The 20,291-nt window shown below is 34.1% G+C and overlaps 1 protein-coding gene across 3 annotated transcripts in view; it reads left to right on the top strand.

The window, feature by feature from the left end:
- The first annotated feature begins 13,541 nt into the window (after positions 1–13,541).
- LOC120417442 (galactokinase-like) overlaps positions 13,542–20,291 on the top strand; it is a 104,414-nt gene continuing 97,664 nt past the window's right edge. Inside the window, exon 1 of one of the 3 annotated variants that reach the window (XM_039579486.1) lies at positions 13,542–13,663. The gene's annotated coding sequence lies outside the window, so the exon portion shown is untranslated. The remainder of the gene's footprint in view (positions 13,664–20,291) is intronic. The other 2 variants (XM_052711341.1, XM_052711340.1) reach the window with 2 other exon arrangements.

Genomic DNA, 20,291 nt, shown 5'->3' with positions numbered 1-20,291 from the left:
TGCTATCAGGTAAGGGTGCACAGCAACGAAGGAAGTTGTTGTCTTCTTATTCCAAAATGGTCAAACTTACGGACCCAATCCTGCAATAACGGGAATGTAAAATTAATCAAACTTTGTTGTAAATTACATTGTGAACAGTTCTTCAAGAAATGAATTAAAAAAATATTTTGATGGTACCCGTAGTTTTGAAGATACTAAAATGTCTGTAACAAAAATCTGGGTGCAAAAGCTCAAAAGTGACAAAATTAAAATAAAAAAAAAAACACAAAAATATTTTTTTCCTTGTATCATTTTTTTAGGTGTAGTCCTTTTCCATACCTACAACTTTGCAGAAGACACTAAATCGATCAAGAAATACCTTCAAAAGACACAGAGTTTTGAATTTTCATATATCATTTTTGTATGGACACCTGCCAAATTTGTATGGAAAATTATATGGACAAACAAATGATGCAAAATGGCTTCTTTGAGCACCAAAAAAGTTTTAGTCGGATTAAAAAATACAAAACATAAAATAAAGACCGATTTTGTACAGAATTGTTCTAAGATAAAATAAGTTATTTCTGAGCATTTTATAGAAAAATTCGTTTTATAGCACTTGAAAAATCTAGTAAATCATAAAAAATAGTAGTTTATGCATCAAGTTGCAAAAAAAGATTTTTTCAGCACGAGTTGTACATTTATCCAACGAGGTTTACCGAGTTGGATAAATACGACGAGCGCTGAAAAAATCAAGTTTTGCAACGAGTTTCTAACATCAGTTTTTGCAATTCCGAAAAAGGCTTCTTGAATGAATTTTTATGTCAAACATTCATGTGTTTAGTAATTTCACCGTTCAAAACAAAAAATATTTAATAATGTTTCTTTTTGATACTAGTGTTGAAAAGTTCTACTTTACAGCACTGTTATTGAATGGTATTAAATTTCCATTCAGTTATATTAGGTAGGGAAAAGTAGGCCGTTTCGTTTTCACAGAAGAGCAGTTCTCTACGGAATCGGTCTTTTTTCTTTAATTTTAATTTTTGTATTTTTTAATCCGGCTGAAACTTTTTTGGTGCCTTCGGTATGCCCAAAGAAGCCATTTTGCATCATTAGTTTGTCCATATAATTTTCCATACAAATTTGGCAGCTGTTCATACAAAAATGATATGTGAAAATTCAAAAATCTGTATCTTTTGAAGGAATTTTTTGATCGAGTTGGTGTCTTCGGCAAAGTTGTAGGTATGGATATGGACTACACAGAAAACATCAATTTTCCTGTTTTTTAGCCTTTGCATAGCAATATCTCAGCAACTATGGGTCGCATCAACAAAGTTCAATAAAGCAAAATATAGAGAATTTTCTCAGCTTTTCAAAAATATTTTTTTCAAAGGTGGGCAAACATGGGCACTAATTTAAAAAAATGAAAAACTGCGACTATTTTCAAAAAAGTTACCTAAAAATGGCTATAACTTGAAAACGGTGCTCTTTATCAAAAAATCACTAAAGTACTTTTTGATTGCAAATTCGATTTTACATCGAAAAATGAAGTTGAAAAATTTTTGCGACCGATATTTCGATTTTTTGAAAAAATCAGTATTGATTCAAAAAATCATAACTCGGTCAAAGATTTTTTGCCCATTCTGGAAATTTCTGAAAAGTTGGCATTTTATGTCCTCTAAAACATATCAAAAAAAAAAAAATTAAAAATAGTGTTTTTTTGCAAATCAAGTTTTAGTGACAAAAAGTTAAATAAAAAATCACCAAAATTTTTTTTACCGTGTATCATTTTTTTTCAGTGTAGTCCATATCCATACCTACAACTTTGTCGAAGACACCAACTCGATCAAAAATTCCTTCAAAAGATACAGATTTTTGAATTTTCACAAATCATTTTTGTATGGACAGCTGCCAAATTTGTATGGAAAATTATATGGACAAACTAATGATGCAAATTGGCTTCTTTGGGCATACCGAAGGCACCAAAAAAGTTTCAGCCGGATTAAAAAATACAAAAAAAATCGAATGACCGAAAACTCAGAGTATTGCTCAGAAGGACCGAAAAAGTTGACAGTTTTACAGCGGAATTGCAAAAATATAGTTTGTAAAGTTGAGTAACGGAAAATGGCAAAATTGTTTAAACTTTTTTTGTACTTTTTTGCTCAAGAAGCTTAGAACAAACCCTAACATTATTTTGATAATACTACTTTTTGAGCAGTGCATTTTTTTGCCGTTGAAAGAAGCTTTGCAGTCAATTTGAGCCTAACATTTCAAAAGGGCACATAACTTTTGTAAACAATTGTGTATCCCTTTCACACAAATGACAGTTTACATAAGGTGTGAAAGGGACACACTCTTGTTTAAAAAAGTTATGTGCCCTAATGAAATGGCAAGCACGAATTATGTTCATGTTCAATTTTAGGCCCCTTAAAAATAGTTAATTTCAAAGTAACGAAATTTCGTCCAATTAACTACACCCAGAAACGTGTGAACAGGCACCTCTCCTCACCCGCCCGTCACAAATCGACGAACCAATCCAATTGATTAACCAGATACAATTTTCGATACCCGGGGCCGGAAGTTCCGTTTTCGGGCCGGTTCTGCTGCAAATTAGCTCCACTTGAGCGCAAGCAAGCATGCAGACACATACATCAACGCCCGTTTATTACATTTGGTGCTCATTCAACCGGGCCACATCCAATCAGTCAATCAGTCTGAAACTGTTGTTGTTGTGTTGTTTTGGGTTTCGCTGGCTCCCTCCCCTCGTGCGATTGTGTCTCCATCTGGTCGTGGTTATATGCTGACTTGCCACAATTTCAGTTTTAAAGTATTTTTCTTGCCAGAGTTCAACACTCACTTTTTAAATGGACGTATTTAAGTCATCAAAATGTATGGTATGTGGCAAGATAGCACTAAAGCGTAGAACCGCGTTGCTTGCTGGCAGTGCGCGCGAATGAATTAAACTCCAATTGAATCGAATAGTCGTGCTGCAAATTGCCCTGTCAAACAAAAGATGGTTACAAACACTGGTGAAATTACATCCACCAGGCAGTGTGACGTTTGCGTGTGCTTTGTACCGGGTTGCGAACCCTTTTCCGTGGAAACTATTTGTCGAATAACCTTTAACCGCTCGAATCAATTCTTGGCCGTTGTCTTTGCCTTTGTTGCCAGTCTCAATTTTGCTCAATTTGTAACGACGACCGGCAACAAGTGCGTCGTCGGCGGTCATGAAACTCCACTTTCCATACAAACTAAACGTCAACAACAATTTCTTGTCTCTAGTCGCGAGTCGTCGCATCACGAAACAAATCAGTTCCCCGTGGAACGATTCAATCAACGTCAATTAGAGTTCCGTTGCGAGGGAGGGACAGCTCGCCAAATGGCTGGAACTGCCGCCTTGCTGCCAGCCAGAACTAATCGGTTCGAGTTTTGAGACAGAGGTAGACAGAGGGATTTTTTGGGGGCAATTCGTGGTTGAGTGATTTGCAACATAATTCAGCTGAGTTAGGTGTAGCTTTCACTCGGATTATACTAGTTGATTTCTCTTGTTTTTTTTTGTTATGCTATTTTATTATAGGTAAAAACATGAAATTTAATCATCATTTTTTTTATTTATTTCACCAACTGTAAAAATCATGACCTTGAACAATGAACAGCACCTGAACAATTCTCCACCAAAACCGGAAATGAATTTTATTTATATTGTTGAGCAGTTCTCTAGGATTTCGGTCATTCGATTTTTTTTGTATTTTTTAATCCGACTGAAACTTTTTTGGTGCCTTCGGTATGCCCAAAGAAGCCATTTTGCATCATTAGTTTGTCCATATAATTTTCCATACAAATTCGGCAGCTGTCCATACAAAAATGATGTATGAAAATTCAAAAATCTGTATCTTTTGAAGGAATTTTTTGATCGATTTGGTGTCTTCGGCAAAGTTGTAGGTATGGGTACGGACTACACTGGAAAAAAATAATACACGGTAAAAAAAATTTGGTGATTTTTTTATTTAACTGGGTAATTCTCTACCAACTCACACGAAATCGGGAAAAGTTGCCCCGACCCCTCTTCGATTTGCGTGAAACTTTGTCCTAAGGGGTAACTTTTGTCCCTGATCACGAATCCGAGGTCCGTTTTTTGATATCTCGTGACGGAGGGGCGGTACGACCCCTTCCATTTTTGCACATGCGAAAAAAGAGGTGTTTTTCAATAATTTGCAGCCTGAAACGGTGATGAGATAGAAATTTGGCATCAAAGGGACTTTTATGTAAAATTAGACGCCCGATTTGATGACGTACTCAGAATTCCGAAAAAACGTATTTTTCATCGAAAAAAACAATAAAAAAGTTTTAAAAATTCTCCCATTTTCCGTTACTCGACTGTAAAAAATTTTGGAACATGTCATTTTATGGGAAATTTAATGTACTTTTCGAATCTACATTGTCCCAGAAGGGTCATTTTTTCATTTAGAACAAAATTTTTCATTTTAAAATTTCGTGTTTTTTCTAACTTTGCAGGGTTATTTTTTAGAGTGTAACAATGTTCTACAAAGTTGTAGAGCAGACAATTACAAAAATTTTGATATATAGACATTAGGGGTTTGCTTATAAACATCACAAGTTATCGCGATTTTACGAAAAAAAGTTTTGAAAAAGTTACTTTTTGCGTTTCTCTTTGTTTCGTCGTCCGTGTCTGTCGCGGGTGACCATGAACGGCCATGATCGATGACGACCAACTTTTTTAAAACTTTTTTTCGTAAAATCGTGATAACTTGTGATGTTTATAAGCAAACCCCTTATGTATATATATCAAAATTTTTGTAATTGTCTGCTCTACAACTTTGTAGAACATTGTTACACTCTAAAAAATAACCCTGCAAAGTTAGAAAAAACACGAAATTTTAAAATGAAAAATTTTGTTCTAAATGAAAAAATGACCCTTCTGGGACAATGTAGATTCGAAAAGTACATTAAATTTCCCATAGAATGACATGTTCCAAAATTTTTTACAGTCGAGTAACGGAAAATGGGAGAATTTTTAAAACTTTTTTAGTGTTTTTTTCGATGAAAAATACGTTTTTTCGGAATTCTGATTACGCCATCAAATCGGGCGTCTAATTTTACATAAAAGTCCCTTTGACACCAAATTTCTATCTCATCACCGTTTCAGGCTGCAAATTATTGAAAAACACCTCTTTTTTCGCATGTGCAAAAATGGAAGGGGTCGTACCGCCCCTCCGTCACGAGATATCAAAAAACGGACCTCGGATTCGTGATCAGGGACAAAAGTTACCCCTTAGGACAAAGTTTCACGCAAATCGAAGAGGGGTCGGGGCAACTGCTGTGTGAGTTGGCGGAGAATTACCCTTATCACTAAAACTTGATTTACAAAAAAACACTATTTTTAATTTTTTTTATTTTTTGATATGTTTTAGAAGGCATAAAATGCCAACTTTTCAGAAATTTCCAGGTTGTGCAAAAAATCACTGACCGAGTTATGATTTTTTTAATCAATACTGATTTTTTCAAAAAATCGAAATTTTGGTCGTAAAAATTTTTCAACTTCATTTTTCGATGTAAAATCAAATTTGCAATCAAAAAGTACTTTACTGAAATTTTGATAAAGTGTACCGTTTTCAAGTTATAGCCATATTTAAGTGACTTTTTTGAAAATAGTCGCAGTTTTTCATTTTTTTAAATTAGTGCACATGTTTGCCCAGTTTTGAAAAAAATATTTTTGAAAAGCTGAGAAAATTCTCTATATTTTGCTTATTCGGACTATGTTGATACGACCTTTAGTTGCTGAGATATTGCAATGCAAAGGTTTAAAAACAGGAAAATTGATGTTTTCTAAGTTTCACCCAAACAACCCACCATTTTCTATCGTCAATATCTCAGCAACTAATGGTCCGATTTTCAATGTTAATATATGAAACATTTGTGAAATTTTCCGATCTCTTCGAAAAAAATATTTTTGGAATTTTCAAATCAAGACTAACATTTCACAAAGGCCAAACATTCAATATTACGCCCTTTTAAAATGTTTGTCTTGATTTGAAAATTCCAAAAATATTTTTTTCGAAAAGATCGGAAAATTTCACAATTGTTTCATATATTAACATTGAAAATCGGACCATTAGTTGCTGAGATATTGACGAGTAGGAGCGGCCGTGGCTGACTGGTCACGGTGTTCGCTTTGTAAGCGAATGGTCCTGGGTTCGATTCCCATCTGCTCCCAACGAGAAAGTATAGGAAATATAAATCTTGAAACTCTGAACATAAACGAAATATCAAAGTCGCTCGAGTCGGGGTTCGATCCCTCGTCCTTTGGATCGGTAAGCAAAAATGCTGACCACTATGCCTTCGCGACTTGGTAAGCTAGGACTGGAATTAGGAATACTGTTACTATCAACTATATACGCGCTGGGTCCTTGTCCATTTGACAAGGGTTCGGAAGTTCTAAATAACGTTTGAATCTGATTGGTCCAAACGTTCTTCAGGGCGGGGCTTGTCGATAAAGCTGAAGTACCTCGCGCTCGGCTAGCCAGCGTAGAAATGGGTCACCGAAGCTCGGCAGAGCTAACACCTTCCAAATGCCTATGCGAGTTATTTGCATGTATAGAATGTAGATCTAAAAAAAAAAAAAAAAAAAAAAAAAAAAAAAAAAAAAAAAAAAAAAAAAAAAAAAAAAAAAAAAAAAAAAAAAAAAAAAAAAAACCATTGGAAACAACTCAATTTGTAAGAAGCGACCGCGTGGTCCCGTTTGGTTGGTTGCACACACACACACACATTAGTTGCTGAGATATTGACGATAGAAAATGGTGGGTTGTTTGGGTGAAACTTAGAAAACATCAATTTTCCTGTTTTTAAACCTTTGCATTGCAATATCTCAGCAACTGAAGGTCGTATCAACATAGTCCGAATAAGCAAAATATAGAGAATTTTCTCAGCTTTTCAAAAATATTTTTTTCAAAACTGGGCAAACATGTGCACTAATTTAAAAAAATGAAAAACTGCGACTATTTTCAAAAAAGTCACTTAAATATGGCTATAACTTGAAAACGGTGCACTTTATCAAAATTTTAGTAAAGTACTTTTTGATTGCAAATTTGATTTTACATCGAAAAATGAAGTTGAAAAATTTTTACGACCAAAATTTCGATTTTTTGAAAAAATCAGTATTGATTAAAAAATTCATAACTCGGTCAGTGATTTTTTGCACAACCTGGAAATTTCTGAAAAGTTGGCATTTTATGTCTTCTAAAACATATCAAAAAATAAAAAAAATTAAAAATAGTGTTTTTTTGTAAATCAAGTTTTAGTGATAAAAAGTTAAATAAAAAAATCACCAAATTTTTTTTTACCGTGTATTATTTTTTCCAGTGTAGTCCGTATCCATACCTACAACTTTGCCGAAGACACCAAATCGATCAAAAAATTCCTTCAAAAGATACAGATTTTTGAATTTTCATACATCATTTTTGTATGGACAGCTGCCGAATTTGTATGGAAAATTATATGGACAAACTAATGATGCAAAATGGCTTCTTTGGGCATACCGAAGGCACCAAAAAAGTTTCAGCCGGATTAAAAAATACAAAAATTAAAATTGAAGAAAAAAGACCGATTTCGTAGAGAATTGCTCTGTTTGATTTGGTTCAAACTATAGTGACGGGACCTTGCCTATTCCCAAAGAAGCCATTCTGTGTCATTGGTTCACCCATACAATTTTGGCAGCAGTTTGTGGCAGTGATCCCCGTGCACCGCGTTCAACCGCGTTCTCTGTTTTCTGTACTCGATCAAACACCAGCACCGCGTGTGCACGCGTACAAGCAAACCTAAACTCTGCCGTGTACAGTCTGTACGCGCACACGAACCTCGAGTTTAAAACCGAACCTTGCACCCCGGGTACAAACCCCGTGCAAGCCGACGACGCAGAAAAGAGACAAAATAAGTTCCCTCACGCTCCCTCTGCTGTAAAGTGGTGTTTCATTCTCCGCTGCAGTCACACTACAGTGTTTGCCACAGAGAGAGTGAGAAGCAGTCATTTTTTCGTCTCTTTACACGCTCTTCGCTCGCACGGCGTTGTACCCGAGGTGTGCACCCCGTGTTTACACCGCGTGTAAACTTGAGTGCGCCGTGCGGGGAGAACTCGAACATGGCAGCCTGGTGTGTTTGAGGTTCATCTGCACTGAAAACTTGTACGGCGTGTACGGCGTGCGTGCGTTTCGGGAAGACTGGTTTGTGGTACGTAAATATTAGAAAATCTGTGACTTTTAAAAGAATTTTCTGATCGATTTGGTGTCCTCGGTAAAGTTGTAGATTTTGATGATGACTATTAAAAATAGTTCACGGACTTTTTTGTGCCATTTTTACATTAAACTTTCAGTATTTTTTTATTTTGAAATTTTGGGATTGGTTTTAGGAGACAAAAAACCGCAACTTTTGAGCAATTGAGAAGTATGGACTAGAACTTTGCCGCTGAGCTATGATTTTTTTGAAAAAATGTTTTTTTTTGATAAAAGAAATTTTTAACATTCAAAAAAATAATGCCCATGATTGTCCAGCTATGAAACTATTTTTTTTTAAAGTTCAGATAAATTCTAAAATATTGCCGAAGATATATTGATGATTTACCTCTGGTTGCTGAAATACAGCAAATATAAAAAAATAAGCTAGAAAATTTAATTGTTTCAAGTCTCATCCAAACATTACCAAATTTTCTAATGCCAATATCTCAGCAACAAATGTTCCAATTTTCAATGTTGAAAAATGAAACATTTGTAAAATCGTATGATCCTTTCTAAAAAAAAAATATTTTTCAAATTTTTGAAATCAAGACCAATATTAAAAAATGGCCAAACATTCAATACAACGCCCATTTGAAATGTTAGTGTTAATTTTAAAATTTTCAAAGAGAATTGCTCACCTCAGTAAATCTGTACGTTTTTGAAAATCGACATTTTATACTGACATTCCTCGGTTTTGCATTGCCCCAGTTTTGAATCGTTTGGCTGCCTCGGTTAAGCACGCTCCAGTGCCTGAGGCACAGAGCTTATGGGATTTTGGCCATATGGGAGAAAACATTGGCTAAAATCGTATGAAAAATCATGTAAACATAAAAAAAATGTTTTGGAATCAGGATAATGTCAGCTATCCATTTAAATTATAATTTCATGAAAATTTTCGCAAAAATACGTATTTTTCTGGTATTTGTAAAATGAAATGTTTCTCAAAAAATACAAAAAAATATAGTTATAACAATATGGGTATCAAATGATTGGAATTTTTTATACTTTTTGAAAGTTAAATTATTTTTCAAAAACACTCAAAATTTTCACAAAACTACGTATTTTTGAAAAAAAAACTCAAAATTTCAATTTATACAATATGGGTATCAAATGATCAGGATTTTTTCATACATTTCAAATGCATTAATAACATTTTTTGAAAATACTCAAAATTTTCACAAAACTACATAGTTTTTAAAAGAACACAAAATTTCAGTTTTTCACAATATGGGTATCAAACGAACGAGATTTTTCATACATTTCGAATTTAATAGCAACATTTTATGAATATATTCAAATTTTCTCAAAACTACTTATTTTCGAAAAAATACTCAAAATTTCAGTTTATACAATATGGGTAACAAACGATCGGGATTTTTTCATACATTTTGAATATAATTACATTTTTTTTGAAAATGCTCAAAGTTTTCATAAAGCTACGTATTTTCGAAAAACTACTCAAAATTTCAGTTTTTTACAATATGAATTTGAATATATTTATAAAATGTTGCTATTAAATTCGAAATGTATGAAAAAATCTCGATCGTTTGATACCCATATTGTAAAAAACTGAAATTTTGTGTACTTTTAAAAACAATGCAGTTTTGTGAAAATTTTGAGTATTTTCAAAAAATGTTATTTATGCATTTGAAATGTATGAAAAAATCCCGATGATTTGATACCCATAATGTAAAAATTTTAAATCTGAGTTTTTTTTAAATTAGCGGGATTTTTTTTTTTCATAAATTTTGAATGTAATAATTTTTCTGGAAATTCTCCAAATTTTCTCAAAACTTGAATTTTGAGTATTTTTCGAAAATACGTTATTTTGTGAAAATTTTGAGTATTTAAAAAAATGTTGTTATAACATTCAAAATTTATTGAAAAAAAAATCTCGATCGGAAATTTTAAGTATTTTTTTTAAAATACGTTGTTTTGTGAAAATTTTGAGTATTTTTAAAATATGTTGTTAGTACATTCGAAATGTATGAAAAATCCTGATCGTTCGATACGCTTATTGTAAAAACTAAAATTTTTAGTTTTGTGAAAATTTGGAGCATTTAAAAAAAAATTGTCATTCTAAATGTATGAAATAACTGATCATTTGATACCCATATTGCAATAACAGAATATTTTTGGTTTCTTAGAGAATAAAAATTGCATTTTCAAATTACAGGAAAAATACGTATTTTTGTGAAAATTTTCATAAAATTATAATTTTAATGGATAGCTGACATAATCCCAATTTCAAAACACTATAATTTTTCGATGTTTCCATGATTTTTCATACCGTAATCTGGGGTGAATCGGGACTACAGTTTGAATAGGGACAGCAGTTTCTAGAGCACTTAAAGCTTTTAAATTTAGAAATGGATGTACACATTTTGTTGGCCTGAGTCTGTTCTTACCGAAACCAACCAGAAAAATCAAAATATTGTGCTCCAACATGGTTAAAACTGCTGTCCCAATTCGCCCCATGTGTACCGATTGACCCCAGTTTACGGTACGATTTTAGCCAATGTATCCCATATAGCCAAAATCCCTTTAGCTCTGTGCCTCGGTTATGCACGCCTCGGTTTTGCATCCCCCAAATGCGGTGCTTAACCGAGACGTGTCTGTAGTGTTTTTTTTGATGATTTTTCGAGTTCTTGAAAAAAATATAGAAAATATTGTCGCACGAAATTTATTTTCTCGAAGCCAATCAAATTTGCAATCAAAAATTAGTTAACAATATATTCTAATTAATAAATACTCTTTTTCAAAAAAAAAAATCGTTTGCGAACTTTCTTCAAACACGAAAGAAAGAACTTTTTAATGAAAAGATTTTTGCGAATCGTTTTGACAAATCCAAATAACTGATAACACGAGATATCACGAGTTTCGAAGCGTTCGGGGATTCAAAGCATGACGTTACAGAAACCAACTACACAGCAAAAAAAGTAGTAATCCAGCTGCGTGTAAAAGGCCTGGGTGTAAAATAAATGTTGCATTATTTTATGAAATTCTATGTAATATTACACCCTGGAACATGTAGCCCATCACTATGGGAAACCTACTTGACCGAAATGCCAAGCTCATATATGCGTTTATCTTTTCAATTCTTTATCGGTCTGATGGCCGAGCGAGCTAAGGCGCCAGTCCTTACTGTTGGTGCTGGGTTTGAATTCCGTCGGTTGAATTTTTTTGTGTTTACAAAAATTGTACATGCAACGTGTAATACTACGTGTCTTTTTTGACGAAGGTGATGTGCATGCTTTTGCATGCGATTTTACCATCGACTTTTTTGCTGTGTACAAGGACTTCGCCGCTCTGGGCTCCTAAGTGTTTGAGTACGGCACGGAACGACGGCGCCGGATACCCATATTTACACTTAGAATATTTAGAGCGCCCGCCACGAGATTTGAACCAGCAACCTCTGGATTGTGAGTCCAGTGCGTGGTCCGATTCATCCACACGGGCGGTCCAAAACGCAGCCAAATACAGATAAAAAAAATCATGGTAATATTACATCTGGGAAGGGGTACATCTTTTATGTCAGAAAAAAAGTGTAATTTTCCCTCTAAAAATGTGTAATTTTATCACTTTTGTGTTGTAATGTCGCTTTTTCTAAATTGCGGTAAAATTACATAATAAAAGAGGTAATATTCAGCCTTCAAAAATTACCCCTTCCAATTTTTTATTTTTTTTTCTGTGTACCAATGCTTAAACGCGTGTTCTGCTTGAATATGATTGACCGCTATCTTGGCATGAAAAATGTTAAAAAGCATACGTTTTATTGAAATTTTGTGTAAACACACATTTATGCTGAATTTCGGTCATTATTAGCATATCAATGGAAGATTAAATTTAATTTGGTAATTTTTTTAAAAGATTTTTTTTTTTGCATTTAAAACTATAATTACAAAATAATAATTTTTTTATGTAGCGAGTTAATTTTTTTGGCTCTATCTCCCCCAAATTTATCAATAAAATTTCAACCGCAGCTGAATTTGAGTCACCAAATTGAAATTATCTTAAATTAAGTTACTTCCAATATCTAATATTTATCATCGCCATTTTTGCAAACCGTCACCATTATATTGGCAAGACGAAGGATTTTTTCCAGAATAAAACCCGTTTGGCATAAGACTTTTGAAAACGTGTGAAACTTAATTTATCCTTAACTCCTGATTAGGTTTATCAAAGGTTTTATCAATGCTTTGAGGAGCTTGTTAGGATTCAGTTGTAAAGCCTTGAACTCTTACATGGGTTTTGTAAACAGGCCGTAACACCCTTTTGCAGAGGTCCTTTTTCAAGAGGGTTTTAACGGGGTTCTTGTTAAGACTTAATGGTTTTAATGTTGGTTTTTGCTAATAGGATGTATAGCGGTTATAACAGTTATGATAAAACCGAAAATGTTACTTGGGTACCCAAGTAGCATTTTTTTCCAGGAGTTCTACAAGAGCTCTTCAAGATAGCTACAGCATAGCAGTTTGGACCGCGGTAGGATAAAACTCTCTTCAAGTACTCTTCCAAACTCCTGAAGAAGTTTTGAAGAGAATTTTATCCTACCGCGGTCCAAACTGCTATGCTCTAGCTATCTTGAAGAGCTCTTGTAGAACTCCTGGAAAAAAATGTTACTTGGGTAGACAGCTACTTTTGTCATGAACACAAACAAAACTTTGGAGTTTTATTCAAATCAGAAACACCAAATTATAATGTCGAAAAAAACGACGAAAAGCTAGCGAATTGCTCAACATTTTTGGATCGAAGAGATTAGTAAACTCACGAGAGATTTGTTTTTCTAAAGGTTGATTGATTCAGATCGTTTCTTCTAGAACTAAACAAAATTTAAGCTATATTAAATTGCGTTGCATTTTCTGGGAGCTTCTCTGAAAATAATTAGCATGGCGCCACAATATTTTCAAGCAAGGGGTTTGTTGTTGATTTAAAACATTTGGATATTGGAAAAGTTATGTTTTTGTCAAATATCTCAAATTTCATAATAAAATAAAACAAGGCCCAAATATGAATGTGAATTAAGAAAACCTATATTTTCATGAATGTGGAATATATATTAGAAAACTGTTAGTTGAATTTGAAGTAAAGTTACAAAGACACTGCTGAGTTGCAATACCTTGAAAATGTTTATGTTTTAAATTAAATAAGAATTAATCTCTGAATTGGCTCCAGTTCCTTCATCGATTGCAGGTCGCACGAGAGGTTATCACCGGATTCAAAACAAAGCCTCAAACAAAATCAACTGATAATGGGGCAGATTTTTCCGAGGCGCACCTCCTTGCACAAGGGGCCAGAACTCGGGCCTGGCTTCAGTTTAATTTAGTCCGTGAATCATTTCGGTGTACCGTTGTTAGTGTCTCCCAAGAACCTGCTCTTCGCCGAAACTGTCACCACCGGTAAGTACCGAACCGCTGAAGATTTGAGAACCGTGATAGTTCATAAATCCGCCATGTACACTCCGAAAGAAACCTAGGTGGAGAACCAGCCAAGTGGAAGGTTCTTGAAACGAGATAGTAAAAAAACTAATTTGTGCCAACCGAGGTGGAATGTGGGATGTGCTCTGATTCTACCCAAGGAGATAGTTTTGGGAACCATTCTATTCCCTCCCAGAGCTAAGATTTGGTGTACGTTATACAAAAATCAAATCTCGAACTGATCCACCTAACAGTGCAAACTCTCGCTTGATTCCAACGATTTTGACAGTTCGGTTACCTCTTCCGCGACAAGAAAAACATTCAGCAAACAATGTGGGAGATTTTCGGGCCCAGACAAGATCGTTTTCAGTTTCACGCTCGGTGCACTTTTATTCAAAATGCCGGCAACCAAGTGTGACAGAATAATTGTTCTAATACATGCATTTCTTAACTTTTCGCCGTTTCGTACCTCCACGCGTGGCAAATGAAAAGGGCGTACCAGAAATTTTGACAACTTGCAACACAGTGACGTTTACGCCCTCCCAACAAACCGGTCGTCCATTGTTAGAGAAAAAAAGTCCTTTGTTTGCTGAACCAACTGGTCTTCTTTCTTCGACAAACACACGTTCACATTGTTGAACCAGCAGTACAAAGATGGCAGCACTGTACATTTGCTCGTGTTGCTCGTTATAACACTGCTGCTCGAGATAGGACGCGTGGTGAAGCATAGCAAAAAGGTCATTAGAAGAACAGTGCGATCGTCGTTATTAGCTGGGAGTGGGATTGTGATAATGTGTGTGTGTTTGTGTGCTCTGTCTGTGACCTGTGGCAGCAAACACATAAAAAGTCACTGTGTTGTTTGTTGTTATGTTTTTGTTTTTGCTCAGCGATTGAGTGAGGTACTTAATGATGTTATTGGTTCCATTTCTTTGAGGGGGCGTACTTTCATTACGCAACGAAAATTTGTGATTTTAAACTCCATTCTCCTTCTCAACAAACGTGATAGTGCTTTCTTTTTGCAACGCCTTTTTGACATTGATTTAAAATTTGATTTTTAAATGTTTGGCCTTGATAAACAAAAACAGGAACAGAAGACAAAAACACGCAAGCGTGACAAACTAATGAATTTTGTTTGACATTATTGCGACGTGAAGCAAAGGTACAATTCTGAGCGGAACAACATTACATGTGTAAATATTGTCAATATTCTTTGTATTCCAACGGTGAAAATGACTTGACTTTAGGGATACCCCCTGACTAGATTCCTTAGGCAAAAATAAGTACACCCAAAATTAAAGAACGAGGGGATAGTCCTCACGAAAACAAACGTGAGGAAAGTGCTATTTTGCGAGAGTATAGGCCTCTCACGTGTTCATTCGTTAATTGGAACAGTTCATCCTATTGAGTGGCTTATATGGACAAATGACCGCCACTTAGTCACCGAACCGTGGTGGCCCATACGGCAAAGGCACGGTTCAATATGCCGAAAGTCTTGGGTTTGAGTCTCGGTACCGGTACTTTTTTTTATAGATGAACTTTTTAAGGAAAATGAACCCATGAGTAAAGTACTCTCGGTCATTTCGGGATTTATTCGGGATAGTACTATTTTACTACCGAATCGTGCTCTTTATCCTCTCGTATGCTATGTAACTATGTAAATTTTGAACCAAATAGGTTAAGGTTTAGGGGTCGCTATTGATCGATGCAGTTTGTATGAAAAAAAACTAACTTAATCCATCTATGTGGTTGGAGCCTCCCTCACTCATTACCAACAATGGCTGTTCACAAATTTCATCTATTTGTTAGATCCGGAATGAAAAAAATACATAAAAATCATTTAAATGAACATATCTCGAGACAGGGTTACCAGATCTTGAATGTTTTGGACTCGTTTAAAAGGTCCTTTAATCAGGGCTGTGGAGTCGGAGTCAGAGTAAGAGTCGTTGGAGTCGGGTCTTTTTGGGGACCTGGAGTCAGAGTCGGAGTCGGAGGCGTCACAACTAGGGACCTACATAGGGAAATGAAATGTTCTGAGAGAAATTTCAAACATCCAAAGTCATTCAAGTTTAAGGTTGAAAAACTTGTAGTTTTTCTTTCGAGCTGGCACTTTTCTTATACCGAACAAGCACAAACATAACAGAAACTACCAGATTATTATCTACAACAGTTTTAAAATACTTGTGAATGTTATAAGTCTCGTTTTTTTTGCAAAACTATTTTAAATTAATTCCAACCTTGTTCTTGCATGATCTTGTTGCTCGATTGGAACAGTTCGATTGGAACCCTGAGAGTGACATTTCGCCTCTCCATATAGGCTCTCTAGTCAAAACTCGTCAAAGCTGGAGTCGGAGTCGTAGCCGGAGTCGGCTAAATTTTAAGAGCTGGAGTCGGAGTCGGAGTCGGATCCAAACATTTCTGATAACCCGGAGTCGGAGTCAGAGTTATCTTAAATTCAACAAAAAATATGTTTTTTTTAGTATTTATTTAAAACAGCTTAATTTACAAAGTTTCTTTTATTTTTGATTGTTTATTTTTAAGTCGCATGCAATGCGTTGCTATTTTCTAATTTTTTAATCAGATGCCATTATAATTTTGAAGCTTTTTATTTTGATTCAAAGGTTTTTATTGTGTAATTTCACTAAATGATAATCTGTTGATCCCCATTTACCCAGTATGTTGTATCATAACTCAAAAAATAATGAACAATATTTGTCTTGCAGTCAGAAATTTTTAATTGATTCTTGACTGCTTCGTTTTGCATATGTTTATGTACCCTTTCAATTCAAGTTTGACCCAATTTAATCCAGTTCTTTCTCAAAAAAGTACACACTCACATCACCTTTTATCCCAAAATCGAATGTCTTGGAGTTATTTAGTAAATGTTTGTTTTTATGGAAAAAAGTTAAGAGGTATATAAAAAGATTAAAAATAATAATCACTGTTTTTGCAAATCGGAAAAAGTTACTAAAAAGTATTACTCTTCCAACAAATAATCAACGATTTTAACAATCTATCACTTGGAACTCAACATGCGCATTTTGTTCATAACTATGTACATTGTACACAAAAATCAGAGTGTTGCATTTAAAATAATTGACGCTGGCACAAAATATCAAACAAAGTGCAACTTATTTTGAAATAATCATTGAATATGATAAATATATCTTAATGTTTACTATTTCTCTACTAAAATCAGCGAATGTCAATCTATTGTGATATCATTGCAAATTATCGTTGAAAAAATCTTCAGATTTCAGTACCAAAAAGGAACTTTTATTAAAAAGCATAGAAAAAATTACAGGATTTTAATTTATTTTTGAAATACTATTTAAAAAATCAAAATCAACATATTATTCAACCGGTAAGAATTTTCTCATACTGTATATCCAACGCCAATATGACGGAACGATCATTCATAAGGCTACCAACTCTTGCTGAGCAAAAATTCGCACACTTTGCTGATATGACACCATGGTGTAACAGAAACTGTCAATGAATTATTTAGATAAATTAAATTTAATATATTTGAGAATTAAAAATATAAAACTGTGTCGTTTTTACAGCAAAATGCTATCAGAGTGCTTATGACATGCATGCTTTAGAAAGCCTTTGGAAATGAATAAATATATTTAGTATGAAATTTCTAAAAGAACAATTCTGGATTTTTTTTAAAAGGTCCTATCAACATATGAAAGACAATAGTTCAAAAACTCTAGAATTATTGATAATCAAGTTTGAATTGAGGAAACCCCAGAAAACTCTCCCTTTTAAATCAAACTCACAGAAAAATAAAAATTTCTAGTTAACAAAAGCTTCGACCAAATCAAAAAAGCAATTCAATGATTAAAAAGTTTTTAAAATTCCGTACAAATCCGTATTATGCGTAAAATTCCCTACAAAAATTCCGGCCTGTTAAAAATCCGCGAAGAGGTTCGAAAATCCGTATGGTAAGGAAAAAATCCGTACAGTTGGTAGTAGAGGGTGACGATTCTCGAGATTTGCAATTTCCCGGGAATCGAGAGTTGAATTTGGTCATTTCCCGGGAATTCCCGGGACCCGGGAGTGTTTTTTACTATACCAATAGTGGCAATAATTTAAAAGGAAAAGCAATAAATTTGTTTTTTTTTAATGAAATTACTTACAATAGTTTCATACTTATTCTATGAAACGTTATTTTAAGTATATTTATTATTTGAAGGAACTATATGTACCTTTTGAATTTTTTTTCTGAATCTGCAAATACAAGATCGTTTCTTGTGCTTTTTGGGACTCAAAATTTTAGTTTAACATGTTTACAAATAATATATAATTTCCCTGTATCGAGATTTTTTCAATATGATTAATAACGACTTAAACAACTTTTTTTCCTTTTTAATGTCAATTATAAATATAAATTGAAGAAAAATTTCAGTTATCCGGAAAACCCGAATGATCACAAATGTCGGACATTAACTTTACAAAGATCGCCAGAGTTTTTTCCCCGAAAATATAATCCTAATTTTTTTTTTTGAAAAGGAACGAAAAAAGACAAAAGCTTAAAGGACCCTTTAAAAAATCTCTAGAATTTAAAATTGTGGTTGACGTGTAACACAATTTGACTTATTAACACCAAAAATGAAAATTACCTTTAAACAGCCAAATTAATTTAGGGTAAAAAAAACAGACTATGAGGAGTGGTATGCTCAAGAAAAAGTTTTCCCCATTAAAAAAATAAAATTAAAAAAAATATTTCAAAGAAATTAGATTTTATATCTGGGAAGAAACAGCTAAGTATACTTTAAGGTAAATTTGTGGACCAAATTTTTTGGCTTCTTTCAGTTATAATTATTGGAATTTAAAATTTACACTTTCTGAATAAGAAGATTAGAGAAGAACTTGAACATCGAACATTTCACATACAATGTTCGAAACAATTTAGAATTCTTTAAATAATTTTCTGATTAGTTTATATAATTTTGCTTTGATATTTATATGTTCAAAATTTCCCGGGAGTCTCGACCGAATTTCCCGGGAATCGAGAGGTCCAAAAATGGTCGATTTCCAGGGTTTTTTTCCCGGGAATTCCCGCTCGTCACCCTCTAGTTGGTAGCCTTAATCATTCATAGCCTTAATCATTCATAAAGCTTCGTTTGAAGAGAAGATTAAAGAAGTATCGCGCGCCTGCTTTAAATTGTAGAAAATTTTAAAATTTAAATAAATAAAAAAAATCCTAGGTAACATATTATCTAAGTCACGGATATTTGAAAAGGACCCCTTAAGCGTTTTTTTCAAGAAGATTTTTTATATACATTGATTTGTAATAATAATCTCTGGCATGATGTCCATGTTTGTCTTAAAAAAATCAATGGAGCTTAAAAAATAATTTCTTTTAAATTATTATTAAAAAAACACGGTGACTTTGATAGGCACTTTGTTTATTATATATGAGCAGTTCTCCACGAAATCAGCTTGCCCAAAGAAGCCATTTTACATCATAAGTTTATCCATATAATATTCCATACAAATTTGGCAGCTGTCAATACAAAAATGATGTATGAAAATTCAAAAATCTGTATCTTATAAAAGAATTTTATGATCGATTTGGTGTCTTCGGCAAAGTTGTAGGTATGGATAAGGACAACACTGAAAAAAATGATACACTTAAAAAAAAATTTATGATTTTTTATTTAACTTGTTGTCACTAAAACTTGATTTGCTAAAAAACACTATTTTTTTTTTTTGGTTTTTGATATGTTTAAGGGGACATCAAAAGCCAACTTTTCAAAAAATTCCAGGTTGTGCAAAAAATCGTTGACCGAGTTATGTTTTTTTAATCGATACTGATTTCTTAAAAAATCGAAATATTGGTCGCAAAACTTTTCAACTTCATTTCCCGATGTCCATTGTTGGAATTCGAGCGAGAAGAAGGAAAGCATTTCTCGCTCGCGAACGAGGGAGAGAACTTGTAGTACTTTTCTCTTCTCGCTCGCGCTAGCATTTTCGTTCGCGTTCTCGCTCTCGCCGCGAGCGCTCGCGAGCGCCTCGTGCTAGCCGTTCGCCCTAAGCTAGCAATTTGTTTATCAGGCTTATGAATACGAACCAGGCGATGGTATAGAGGTGTAACTTCCATCGCTGTGTTGTTTTTTGTTCGTTTCTAACACGTTCAACTTCTCGCGAACGGGCAATTCTGGCTCGCGAGAAAGCCCGTTCGCGAGCGTAGGAGAGCACGGGCAATCGGTGAGTTTCTCTCGGCAGCTCGAGACTCGCGGCGAGAACTCGAGAGAGAGAAAATTTTCTCGCGAAAGCGCGATAATACCAACACTGCCGATGTCAAATCAAATTTTTAATCAAAAAGAACTTTAGGGAATTTTTCATAAAGTGCACCGTTTTCAAGTTAAAGCCATTTGGTAACTTTTTTGAAAATAGTCGCAGTTTTTTATTTTTTTTAAATTAGGGCACATGTTTGCTCTCTTTTGAAACAAATATTTTTGAAAAGTTGAGAAAATTTTCTACATTTCGCTTTTTTGAACTTAGTTGCTGAAATATTGCCATGCAAGTGATTTAAAACAGGAAAATTGATGTTTTCTAAGCCTCCCCCAAACAACCCACCATTTTCTAATGTCGATATCTG

Source organism: Culex pipiens, unplaced genomic scaffold (assembly GCF_016801865.2).
Source record: "Culex pipiens pallens isolate TS unplaced genomic scaffold, TS_CPP_V2 Cpp_Un0002, whole genome shotgun sequence".
Lineage (NCBI taxonomy): Eukaryota > Metazoa > Arthropoda > Insecta > Diptera > Culicidae > Culex > Culex pipiens.
Note: the sequence above shows the minus strand (reverse complement) of the source record. Positions and strands in the feature narration are given on the sequence as shown.